Source organism: Jaculus jaculus, chromosome 4 (assembly GCF_020740685.1).
Source record: "Jaculus jaculus isolate mJacJac1 chromosome 4, mJacJac1.mat.Y.cur, whole genome shotgun sequence".
NCBI classification, from domain to species: domain Eukaryota; kingdom Metazoa; phylum Chordata; class Mammalia; order Rodentia; family Dipodidae; genus Jaculus; species Jaculus jaculus.
This window is the reverse complement of record NC_059105.1, coordinates 177,067,250-177,079,648: the sequence shown is the minus strand read 5'-3', so window position 1 is coordinate 177,079,648 and position 12,399 is coordinate 177,067,250.

Sequence of the window (12,399 nt, the reverse complement as noted above, 5' to 3'; positions counted from 1 at the left end):
TCGAGGCCACCCTGAGACTACATAGTGAATTCCAGGTCAGCCTGGACTAGAGCAAGACCCTACTTCAAAAGACAACAACAACAAAAAATTAGGGTGGCACATTTTTAAAATTGAGGAGTGAAAATTGACATGTTACTAACTAAGATTAGGAAGGTTTTACATTAAGCTTCATTGTGTTGGACAATCTATGGGCTTTGACAAATGCTTGGTATGTACAAACTAGTGTCATACATTTTTGGATATTTTTTCATGGTATGGTCTCACTCTAGTCCAGGGTCACCTGGAACTCACTATGTAGTCTCAGGGTGTCTCAAAGTCACAGTGATCCTCCTGTGTCTGCCTGCAGAGTGCTGGGATTAAAGGCATGTGACACCACTCCCAACAGGTTCCTTTTCAGTGCTGAGTAATATTCCACTGTTAAAATGCATCATGCTTTGCAGCTAGGGATATAATGCAGTTTGTACAGTGCCTGCATAGCCCTGGGTTTGATCCCCTGTGTTTCATAAACTGGGCATGGCGATACATACCTGTAATCCCAGCACTTAGAAAGTAAGGGAAGGAAGTTCAGAAGTTCAAGGTTACCCATGGCTACACTGACCCCGTCTCAAAAAATAAATAAGGGGGCTGGAGGGGCGGCTTAGAGGTTAAGGCACTTGCCTGTGAAGACTAAGGACCCAGGTTCAATTTTCCAGGTCCCACGTAAGCCAGGTACACATGGTGGTGCACATATCTGGAGTTTGTTTGCAGTGGCTAGAGGCCCTGGCACTCCCACTCTCTATCTATCTCTGATAAATAAAAATAAAGCCTTTAATAAAAGGGTGTGTGCCATCACGCCCAGCTTAAAAAATAATAAAAATAAACACATAAATAAATAAGGGCTGGCTAGTTGGCCTAGTGGCCAAAGGGACTTGGCTGCAAAGCCTGTCAGCCAGGGCTCAATTGCCTAGTACCCACATAAAGCCAGATGCCCAAAGTGGTGCCTCCATTTGGAGTTCATTTGTAGAAGCAAGAAGCCCTAGTGCACCCAGACTCACTTGTCTCCTTCTCCCAGCAAATAAGTAAAATTAATAAAGAACATAAAAATATATACCACAGCTCATTTAGGTACTGATGGACGCCCAGTGGCTTACGTTGAGATGCACTGTTTTGCCAGGTTGGACTCGATTGCACAATAGTGCCTCAGGTTCTTGTGCTGGGATGACAGGCACGTGCCGTCACCCCACCGCTCAGAGTTTTAAAGATTTCTTTCCCTGCAACGGATAAGGGGAGTGTGGGTCATCTCGGAGCAGCACTCAGGTGTGAACCACTACTTCCGGGCTGATACCTACTTCCTGCTGGTACCCTGATGCTTGCCTTGGCTTCACCCTGACCCGCTGTAAGAAAGATGCCACTGGAAACCGCCCAGCTTTACTTTTCTCCCACCACTTAATCTAGTGCTTGGGGCTGAAGACCAGGAATGGGAAGGCGTCTGTCATTTAGGAGAGATCATGAACAAGGGCTTTTTAGATTTGTACCTCTCTTTAGCCAGACTAACCTTGTAGGTTCCTAGAATGTGTGGTACTTACATCCTATTATCCTAGCACTGGGGAGGCTGAGGCAGGAGGATCACAGGGCTTCCAGGAAGGTTGTTTTTACTACAAAAGGGCAGTAGCCCTGATCCTCTCCTTGGCAAGCCAGCAGATCCTCATGACCTCCAGAGTCACCCAAGAGGGGAGAAAAGGCAACATCTCTCATTATTACTTCTGTCTCAGCCCTCTGAACTTCTTGGCCCATATCTCATTGAATTACATCTAATCCTCCAGCAGAATAAATGACTCCAGTTGGGTTTGCTTTTTTTTGGGGAGGGGTGTCTTTTTGAGGTAGGGTCTCACTCTAGCTGACCTGGAATTCACTATGTAGTCTCAGGGTGTCCTCAAACTCATGGCAATCCTCTTACCTCTGCCTCCCAAGTGCACGTGCTGGGATTAAAGTTATGTGCCACCATGCCTGGCTTATTATTATTAATTTTGTTTTGAAGGCAGGGTCTTACTCCGTAGCCAGGCTGCCCTTGACATTTTGGCAATCTTTCTGCCTCAACCTCCCAAGTGCTGGGATTACAGGCATGCACCACCGCACGTAGCCTGTGACTTCAATTTTTTATAATTCCCCTGTTTCATAGTATTTAAAGAAGGAAAAAAAAATTAGGCTGAGACACTTTTTTGTTGTTGTTGTTGTTGTTGTTGTTTGCCTCAACATTGGGTGGTGATAGCTAAGGAAGATGCTACAGTCCCAAGGGAGCGCTCACTTTCTTTCTTTTTTTTTTTTTGGTTTTTCGAGGTAGGGTCTCACTCTAGCCCAGGCTGACCTGGAATTCACTATGGAGTCTCAGGGTGGCCTCGAACTCACGGCGATCCTCCTACCTCAGCCTCCTGAGTGCTGGGATTAAAGGCATGCGCCACCATGCCCGGCTGGGAGCGCTCACTTTCATTCATCATGTGTTTAGTGTTAACGTTCAGAACTGTGCAAGTGTGTATACACACACACACACACACACACACACACACACATATATATGTATAGTGACCTGTAGTATAGTATGCTTTGTGAAATTAAAAAGAGGTTATCTTTGAATTTAGTCCATTGATTAAGGGTGTAGCTGTCCGCTCATCCCAGAAGACCGTGCTAATAGGGTAGAAAGATGAAAGGTCACTGGAACCCTTCCCAGTAGAGTTCTTAATTGGACTTCCGAGGCAAAATAGAGGTCGGGCAGAGGGCTGTGACACGTCTCTTCTCCACCATCAATAATGATACGTGCAATGTCAAAGCTTCTGGCCTGAAGCAAAGCACCTCACTGAGTGCATGCCATCTCCTGTGTTGGATTCCCTGGGGTCTAAGTCAGTTACACAAGGGAACCCCATCTGGCTGTAGGAAGCTTAGTTCAGTTTAACTTTTTTTCTTCAGCTGCGGATGTGTTTAATTCTGGGACGGAAGCAGAGGCAGGAGGGTTGCTGCAAATTTGAGGCTACTCTGGGCTACAGAGTGAGACTGTTCCCCCCCCCAAAAAGACCAAAAAAAACCAAAATCACAGGCTGAGTGTGGTAGCGTACGCCTTTAGTACCAGTACACAGGAGGCTGAGGTAGGAGGATTGCTATGAGCTGGAGTCTAGCCCAAGACTACAGATCTGGGTCAGCCTGGGCTAGAACAAGACCCTATCTTGGAAAACAAAAAAAGACAAAGAAAACAAAAACACCAAAATCTCAAAATTTCTATTCATTCTTTCCTCCCTATTGTACAAAAGGCCTTATATTTCTTTTTTAAAAACATTTTTATTTATAATCAGAGAGAGTATATAGGCACACCAGGACCTCCTGACAGTAAGAATGAACTCCAGACACATGAACCATATGGTGCATCCAACTTCCCATGGGAAATGGAGAATTGTTTTGGTGATTTTATTTTCGAGGTACAGTCTCACTGTAGCTCAGGCTGACCTGGAATTCACTATGTAGTCTCAGGGTGGCATTGAACTCATGGTGATCCTCCTACCTCTGCTTCCCAAGTGCTGAAATTAAAGGCATGCGCCACCATGCCTGGCTTTTTTTTTTTTAAGCTAAGGTCTCACTTTAGCCCAGGCTGACCTGGAATTCACAATGTCGTCTCAGGGTAGCCCCAAACTCATGGCGATCCTCCTACCTCTGCCTCCCATGTTCTGGGATTAAAGGTGTGGGCCATCACACCTGGCTGGAATTGGGGAATTGAATCCAGGCAGTTTGGCATTGCAAGCAAGTGCCTTTATTCACTGAGCCATCTCTCTAGCCTCCCCCATCTTTTTTTTAAAATTATTTTTCCCCTGAGGTAGGGTCTTGCTCTAGCCCAGGCTGATCAGAAATTCACTATGTAGTGTCAGGATGGCTTCCAGCTCATGGCGATCCTAACCTCTGCATTCTGAGCGTTAGGCTTAGAGGCTTGTGCCACCATGCCTGGATTTTTTTAAATTTTTATTCATTTATTGTATTTTTGAGTTGCATCTGGTTTACATGGGTTCTGGGGAATCAAACCTGGTTCCTTAGGCTTTGCAGGCAAGGAACTTAACCACTAAGCCATCACTCCATCCCTTTTCCTTCAAATTTTAATGAAATTTACTGTTCTGAGTCTGTTTTGAAATACTTTTACTTACTTAATTAATTAATTAGTTTTAAATATATTTTTTGTGGGCTGGAGAGATGGCTTAGTTATTAAGGCACTTACCTGCAAAGCCAAAGGACCCAGGTTCAACTCCCCAGGACCCATACAATCCAGATGCACAAGGGGACGCACATGTCTGGAGTTCATTAGCAGTGTCTGGAGGCCCTGTTGTGCCCATTCTCTTTCTCTACCTGCCTGTTTCTATCTCTCTCTCTCTCTCTCTCAAATAAGTACATAAAAATAAAATATAAATATATCTTTAAACATTTTTTTTGGTTTATTTTTATTTATTTGCAAGCGACCGACAGAGAAAGAGGCAGAGAAAGAGAGAGAGAGATAGAAATAGGCAGGTAGAGAAAGAGAATGGGCACATCAGGGCTTCCAGCCACTGCAAATGAACTCCAAATGCATGCGCCCCCTTGTGCATCTGGGGAGTTGAACCAGGGTCCTTAAGCTTCGCAGGCAAGCGCCTTAACTGCTAAGCCATTTCCCCAGCCCAATAAATATCACTTTTGTGCTCATTGTCACCACCTCCTATATAACTATTCTTCTTTTTTCCTTATTTTTGTTTATTTATTTGAAAGAGAAAGAAAAAGAAGCAGAGAGAGAATGGACGTGTCAGGGCCTCCAACCACTGCAAACAAACTCCAGATGCATGTGCCCCCTTGTGCATCTGGCTAACGTAGGTCCTGGAGAGTTGAACCGGGAGCCTTTGGCTTTGCAGGCAAATACCTTAACTACTGCTAAGCTATCTCTCCAGCCCTTATTTATTTATTTAAATTTAAGTTTAATTTAATTTATTTAAGAGAGGGAGAGAAAGAGACAGATAAAGAAAATGGGAGTGCCAGGGCTTTCAGCCACTGCAAACAAACTCCAGATGTCTGTATAACTTTGTGCACCTGGCTTACGTGGGTCTTGGAGAGCCGAACTCGGGTCCTTTGGATTTACAGACAAACGCCATAACCCTAAGCCATTCCTCCAGCCCTTGAAATTCTTTTATTAAGGAAACTCGGCACCCACAAAAGGGAACTGTGGTTCTGTGGCAACATAATTAACAGGTACACATACATAGGCAAGCAGACAAACAAATGAAAATCATCCTATAAGCCAGCTGTGCCGCCCCTAGGCGTGGACTCTAAGGGCTTAGGATCCTTCCACAGAGATCTTTGCACATCTGTGTTTATAGCTACTCTGCTCACAACAGCGCAATCAACCTAGATGTCCATTAGTGGATGACTGGACATGAAAATGCAAAGATTATCCACAATGGAATTTTATTCAATCATGAAAAAACCAGGATGGGAGTAGAAAATATGGCTTAAAATGAGGCAATCCAAATGAGAAGGTCAAATATTGCATGTTCTTTCTCATGTAAATCTTAACTTCTAATTTTAAATTTTTTTGTGTGATTTTTCAATGTAGGGTCTCACTCAAGCCCAGGCTGACCTGGAATTCACTGTGCAGTCTCAGGGTGGCCTCGAACTCACGGCGATCCTACCTCTGCCTCCTGAGTGCTGGAATTAAAGGCATGTGCCACCACTCCTAGTTTAGGCTTGAACTTCTTTGTTTTTTAAAATTTAATTAAATTTATTTCATAGAGAGAGGGAGCGAGAAGAAGGATGGGCATGCCAGGGCCTCTAGCCACTGCAAAGAAGCTCCGGATGCTTATGCCACCTTATGCACCTGGCTTTACGTGAGTACTGGGGGATCGAACCTGGGTCCTTCAGCTTTGCAGGCAAGTGCCTTAAGCGCTAAGTCATCTCTCCAATAGGAGCATGATTGAGGGCTTATGTATAGGACCATGAGCAACTCACTAGTGGCCATGCCACTGAAGAAAATGTCTCTCAGCCAGCCCAGTTATCTGCGTTATGGAGGGGTGGAGGCCTCTGTCCTGCCACTTTTACACTCTTCTATATGTCTATGCCCGCCCCCCCATACGTACAAATAAAATCTAGGTGAAGGTCTGGAGAGGTAGCTTTGCCTGCGAAGCCTAAGGACCCGGGTTTGCTTCCCCAGCACCCATGTAACATGTACAAAGCCCAACTTCCCAGCATCCTCCTAGCACTGGTTTTCATGTTTCTTGATGAAAGTCATTCTGACTGGGAGAGATGACTTCTAAGTTTAGTTTTAATTTGCATTTCTCTGATGACTAAAGGCTACTAAATGCTGTTTACAGTATTGTTGGTTGAAGACATGACACAAGGCTTTTTTCTGTAATTTAACTCTAGATTAGAGGCATCGCTTGTCTTTTCAACAGAGTGTTTCCTCAAGGCAGTGATTGTACTGGCATATTTCTTGGTATCCAACCAGGTTGCTAATGTCTATAATTCATGTTCTATAGAAAATTTTACAAAAGAAATCTGTGGCTCCAATTACCTCTTCACTGATAATTTTGATAATGCGTCTAAGGAAATAGAGGTTTCTTACCCTAAATCACACGGGTTTGTGGTGATCTCACCTATGTTCTGCCTTAACTATTGTTTCCTCCCGGTGATTATCCTGTGGGTAATTCTATTTCAGTCCATACATAGTGACTTATACCTGTGACTCCAACACAGGACTGCTGTGAGTTTGCGGTTAATTTGGGCTACACGGTGAGTTCTAGGCCAGCCTAGGCTGCCGAGTGGAGCCCTGCCTCACTTCCTCCCAAATAATGATGATGATGTTAATTATAATATAATAATAATAGTAATAATAATAATAGTTCTGTTTTAGGAGAAATAGAACTTCTGCTGGACAGGAAGACCGGGCTTTTTCTGCTTCCTGAAGTTTAGAGAGAACATTATTTGTGGTGCATTTCATTTGACAAGCAGAGAGAGGAGGCTTCAAAACATGACCTAAGTAAAATCAGAATTCTGTTCTTGGGAGCTGGAAAGATGGCTTAGTGGTTAAGGAATTTGCCTGCAAGGCCAAAGGAGCTCAGTTTGATTTCCCCAGGATCCACGTTAGCCGGATGCACAAAGAAGCACATGTGTCTGGTGTTCATTTGCAGTGGCTGGAGGCCTTGGCATGCCCGTTCTCTCTCTATGTCTCTGTGTCTGCCTCTTTCTCTTGCTCTCTCAAATAAATAAATAAATAAAAATTAAAAATATTCTATTCTCACTCTAACATTTAAAAATTTTATTTACTTGAGAGAGAGAGTAGGAAAGACAGAGAAAGAGTGAGCATGGGTGTGCCAGGGCCTCCTTTAGCTGAAGAACTCCAGATGCATGCACCATTTTGTGCTTCAGGCCTCGTGTGGTATAAGGAATCAGACCCATATAGCCATTAAAATAGTGAGGCGCAGCCTGGGACATGGCTCCGCAGCTAAGGGCTCTTGCTTGCAAAGCCTGCTGGCTTGGGTTCCCTTCCCCAGTGCCCATGTAAAGACAGATGCACAATTGCCACACGAATTTGGAGTTCATTTGCAGGGGCAAGAGGCCCTGATGTGCATTCTCTGTCTCTGACTCTCTCATAAATAAAATTAAAAGTATTTTAAAAATAAGATAAGCCAGGTGTGGTGGCACCTTTAATCCCAGCATTTGGGAGGCAGAAGTAGGAGGATTGATGTGAGTTGGAGGTCAACCTGAGAGTCCAGGGTGAATTCCAGGTCAACTGGGGCTATAGCAAATCCCTACCTCAAAAACAACCCCAAAATAGTAATAGTAATAGTAATAATAATAGTAAATAATGTAGAGGAATATTACTAACTGCTACTATTACAAACCATCAGCATCCTTTCCTCTACTTATTGTTACTAGTAGAAAATGCTTGCATGACCTTTGGCTTGAGTTAGACAACGTTCTAAACAATTCACATCTGTTAATTCATCTAATCTGTGGACTAAGGGTATGCAAGAAACTGACAAGTGTGTCCTCAGGAAATGACATCTGGGCCCGCTGGCTGGCCCAGGGATTTCTTCGGCACTGGATTCTTTTTTTTTCTGTTCGTTTGAAAGGAGCATGTACGCTATATTTAATTTACTATTAAAATAATATCTTTTTTAAAGATTTATTTTATTTGTTCTTTAGAGACAGAGAGAGGAAGAGAAAGACAAAGAAAGAGAGAGAGAGATTGAGAATGGGAGTGCCAGGGCCTTTAGCCACTGCAAACCAACCCCAGACACATGTGCCACCTTGTGCATCTGGTTTACGTGGGTTCTGGGGATTGAACCTGGGTCCTTTGGCTTTGCAGGCAACTGCCTCAAGTCATCTCTCCAGCCCTAAAACAATCTTTTTTCATTTTTGTTTTTTTTAAAAATTTTTATTTATTTATTTATTTGAGAGTGACAGACACAGAGAGAAAGACAGATAGAGGGAGAAAGAGGGAATGGGCGCGCCAGGGCTTCCAGCCTCTGCAAACGAACTCCAGACACATGCGCCCCCTTGTGCATCTGGCTAACGTGGGACCTGGGGAACCGAGCCTCGAACCGGGGTCCTTAGGCTTCACAGGCAAGCACTTAACCGCTAAGCCATCTCTCCAGCCCTCTTTTTCATTTTTTGTTTATTTTTATTTTTTTGGTTTTCCGAGGTAGGGTCTCGCTGTAGCTCAGGCTGATGTGGAATTCACTATGTAGTCTCAGGATGGCCTTGAACTCACCATGATCCTTCTACTTCTGCCTCCCAAGTTCTGAGATTAAAGGTGTGTGCCACCATGCCTAGCTCTAAACTTTCTTTTAAATTAACAACTTCTACAATTATAGATAATAAACCACAATACCCTCCCCTCTCCCACTTTCCCCTTCACAAAAAGTCTCTCTTATTTTATTTTATTTATTTTATTATCATTATCATCATCATCATTATTATTGGTTTTTTGAGGTAGGGTATCACTCTAGCTAAGGCTGATGTGGAATTTACTGTGTAGTCTCAAGGTGGCCTCGAACTCACTGTGATCCTGTTACCTCTGCCTCCCTAGTGCTGAGATTAAAGGCATGTGCCACCACACCTGGCTAAAATAATCTCTTTTTAATTTCGTTATTTTGAGCTGTGGACTCACTGTAGCCCAGGCTGACATGGACTCACAGAGATTGTCCTGTGTCATCCTCTTGAGCTCTGAGAGTAAGGGCCCACACGACCACACAGGGCTCTGTTAAAGTAATATAATAAGTCATTACAAATAAAATAATATGAAAATAAATGTAGAAGGGGCTGGGAAGATTTTCAGCGGATAAAGTACTTAGCATGCAACTCTGAGTACCTGAGTCAGGACCCCAGGCTCCACATAGATGCTGGTTGCTGTAGCAGATGTCTGTGATCCCAATGCACCCAGCATAGAAGGCAGGGGATAGAATTTTCTGGAAGCTCATGAATGGGTCAGTAAACAGGAGACCTTGTCTCAAATGGTCAGGAAAGTGAGGACTGAACAAAAAGTTGTCCTCTGACTTCTACACATGTGCTGTGACATGCACACCTACACTCATGTGAGAATGCACACACACACACACACACGCACCACATAATTGTTTTTCTTTTAATATTTTATTTTGATTTATTTATGAGAGAGAGAATGAATGAGCATGTCAGGGCTTCCAGCCTCTGCAGATGAACTCCAGATACAGGCACCACCTTGTGCATCTGGCTTATGGGGCTCCTGGGGGAACCAAACCTGTGTCCTTTGGCTTTGCAGGCAAGTGCCTTAACCACTAAGCCATCTCTCCAGCCCCCAAATAATTGTTTTTCAGGGTAGGGTCTCACTCTAGACCAGGCTGACCTGGAATTCACTATGCAGTCTCAGGGTGGCCTTGAATTTATGGCAATCCTCCTACCCCTGCCTCTCGAGTGCTGGAACTAAAGGCATGTGCCACCATACCTGGCTAATTTTTTTTTTTTTTTTTTTTAGTTTCAAGATGTAGAATATGGATAACTGCAAAATATATCAAGCAGTATAAATCACTGGGGCATATTTGTTTACAATGAAAAGAAAATATTAAGATAAATTGAGTTAGTTTTACCATCCCTGTGACAAAATAGTTGGCATTTAATTTAGAGGAAGGATTTATGTTGACTTACTGTTTTGGGACTTCAGGGCACAGTCAGTCCTTGGTTCCGTTGATTTGGGACCACCGTGAGAAAGAAAATGTGGCCGAGGAATGTGTGACAAAATGTGTTACCAACACGTGATGTATCCATGCAAAGTTTCTACTTAATAAAAAAAGAAAACAGCCGGGCGTGGTGGCGCACGCCTTTAATCCCAGCACTGGGAAGGCAGAGGTAGGAGGATCGCTGCGAGTTGGAAGCCTCGCTGAGACTACAGAGTGAATTCTACGTCAGCCTGGGCTAGAGTGAGACCCTATCTCAAACAAACAAACAAACAAACAATAAAACCAACTAGTGGGCTAGAGGGCTAGAGAGGTGGCTTAGCAGTTAAGACACTTGCCTGCAAAGCCAAAGGACCTTGGTTTGATTCCCCAGAACCCAGGTAAGCCAGATGCACAAAGGGGACTTCATGCATCTGGAGTTTGTTTGCAAGTGGCTGGAGGCCCTGGTGTGCCCAGTCTCTCTCTCTCTCTCTCTAATTGTCTCTTTCTCTCAAATAAAGAAAAAGACGATGATGCACTCTCCATAGTGGACAGGCAGTGCCAGGCCCGCAGGGACTCACTTCCTCTGAGGGATGGCCCACCTCCCGAGGTGTGCACCGCCTCCCAACGCAGCACACGAGCTGGGACTGAGGATTGCCCTGCGTGAGCCCGTGCATCGTGCCAGCACAGAGAGCCACTGCCCGGCTCGGAGCAGAGCCATCCGACGCAGGCACCCAGGTAGCTCTTCAGGTCCCAGCCATTTTCTTTCCTTAAGGAGGGGGCCAGGAGCAAGGCGGGACCCCCAGGGCCTGGCTGGCTGTGCTGCTGCAGGCCTTGCAGCTGGCTGGGGCTGTTTCTCAGGTGTGGGGGGGCCTGACGCCCCCCCCAACCACTGCTGTGCTTTCCTTCTTTTACAGATTTTAAAGAAAATCCTCAATAACCATCAAATTCCCAACCAAATCAATACATACACTCAATATGGATAAAAGGTAAGTGTGTGGGGCTGGGCACAGAACCCAGGGTCTTGGTCACAATTGGCAAGTGCTCTGTCACTGAGCCACACTCCTGGCCTGTTCCTGGTCCCCGATTTTAGACTCCATACCTTCCTCTTTATTGGTTTGTACCTTTTCCTTCTTTCTTTTTATTTTTTTCCCGAGGTAGAGTTTAACTCTAGCCCCAGCTGGCCTGGAATTCAGTATGTAAGTATATAGTCTCAGGGTGGCCTAGAACTCACGTGGCTCCTCCTGCCTCTGCCTCCCAAGTGCTGAGATTGAAGGCATGCTTCACTGTGCCCAGCACTGGTTTGTGCCTTTTAAAAAAATAAAAAAAATATATATAATATAAAAATATATAATATTAATATAATATACATAGTATTTATATATTATATGTAGTAATATATAATATATATTTGTTTATTTATTTATTTGAGAGAGACGGTGAGAAAGAGAGAGAGACAAAGAGGCAGAGAGAGAAAAAGTGAGAGAATGGGTATGCTAGGGCCTCTAACCACTGCAAACAAACACCAGATACATGTGCCTCTTTGTACATTTGGCGTTGCATGAGTAATGAGGAATCGAACCTGGGTCCTTTGGCTTTGCTGGCAACAACTTAACTGCTAAGAGTTCTCTCCAGAACTTGCTTTTTTTTTTTTTGTTTTTTGAGAGCAAGGTCTCAGTCTAGCCTAGGCTTACCTGGATCTCATTCTGTAGTCCCAGGCTGGCTCAATCCTCCTACCTCTCTGCCTTTCAACTGCTGGGATGAAAGGCATGTGTCACCATGCCCTGTGTGTGCTTTTATTAATTTACTTTTATTTATTATTTATTAGAGAGTGTGGACTCACCAGGGCCACTTGCTGCTACAAATGAAATTCAGATGCAGGCACCAGTTTGTGCACCTGGCTTTGCATGGGTACTGGGGAATTGAACCCAGGCCAGCAGGCTTTAGAAGCAACCACCTTTATCCACACTGAGCCATCTCCCAAGCCCCCATCATTTTCTTTTTTTTTTGTTATTGTTGTTGTTATTTTTTGAGGTAGGGTCTTGCTGTAACCCAGACTGACCTAGAATTCACTATGTAGTCTCAGGGTGGCCTGGAACTCACAGCAAACCTCCTACCTTTGCTTCCCAAGTGCTGGGATTAAAAGCGTGCGTCACCACGCTGGGCTATCACTGAACATTTCTGTGGGTTCATTTTTAGTTTTTGGTCAAGTAGTTACATTTTAATCAGTTCCCTA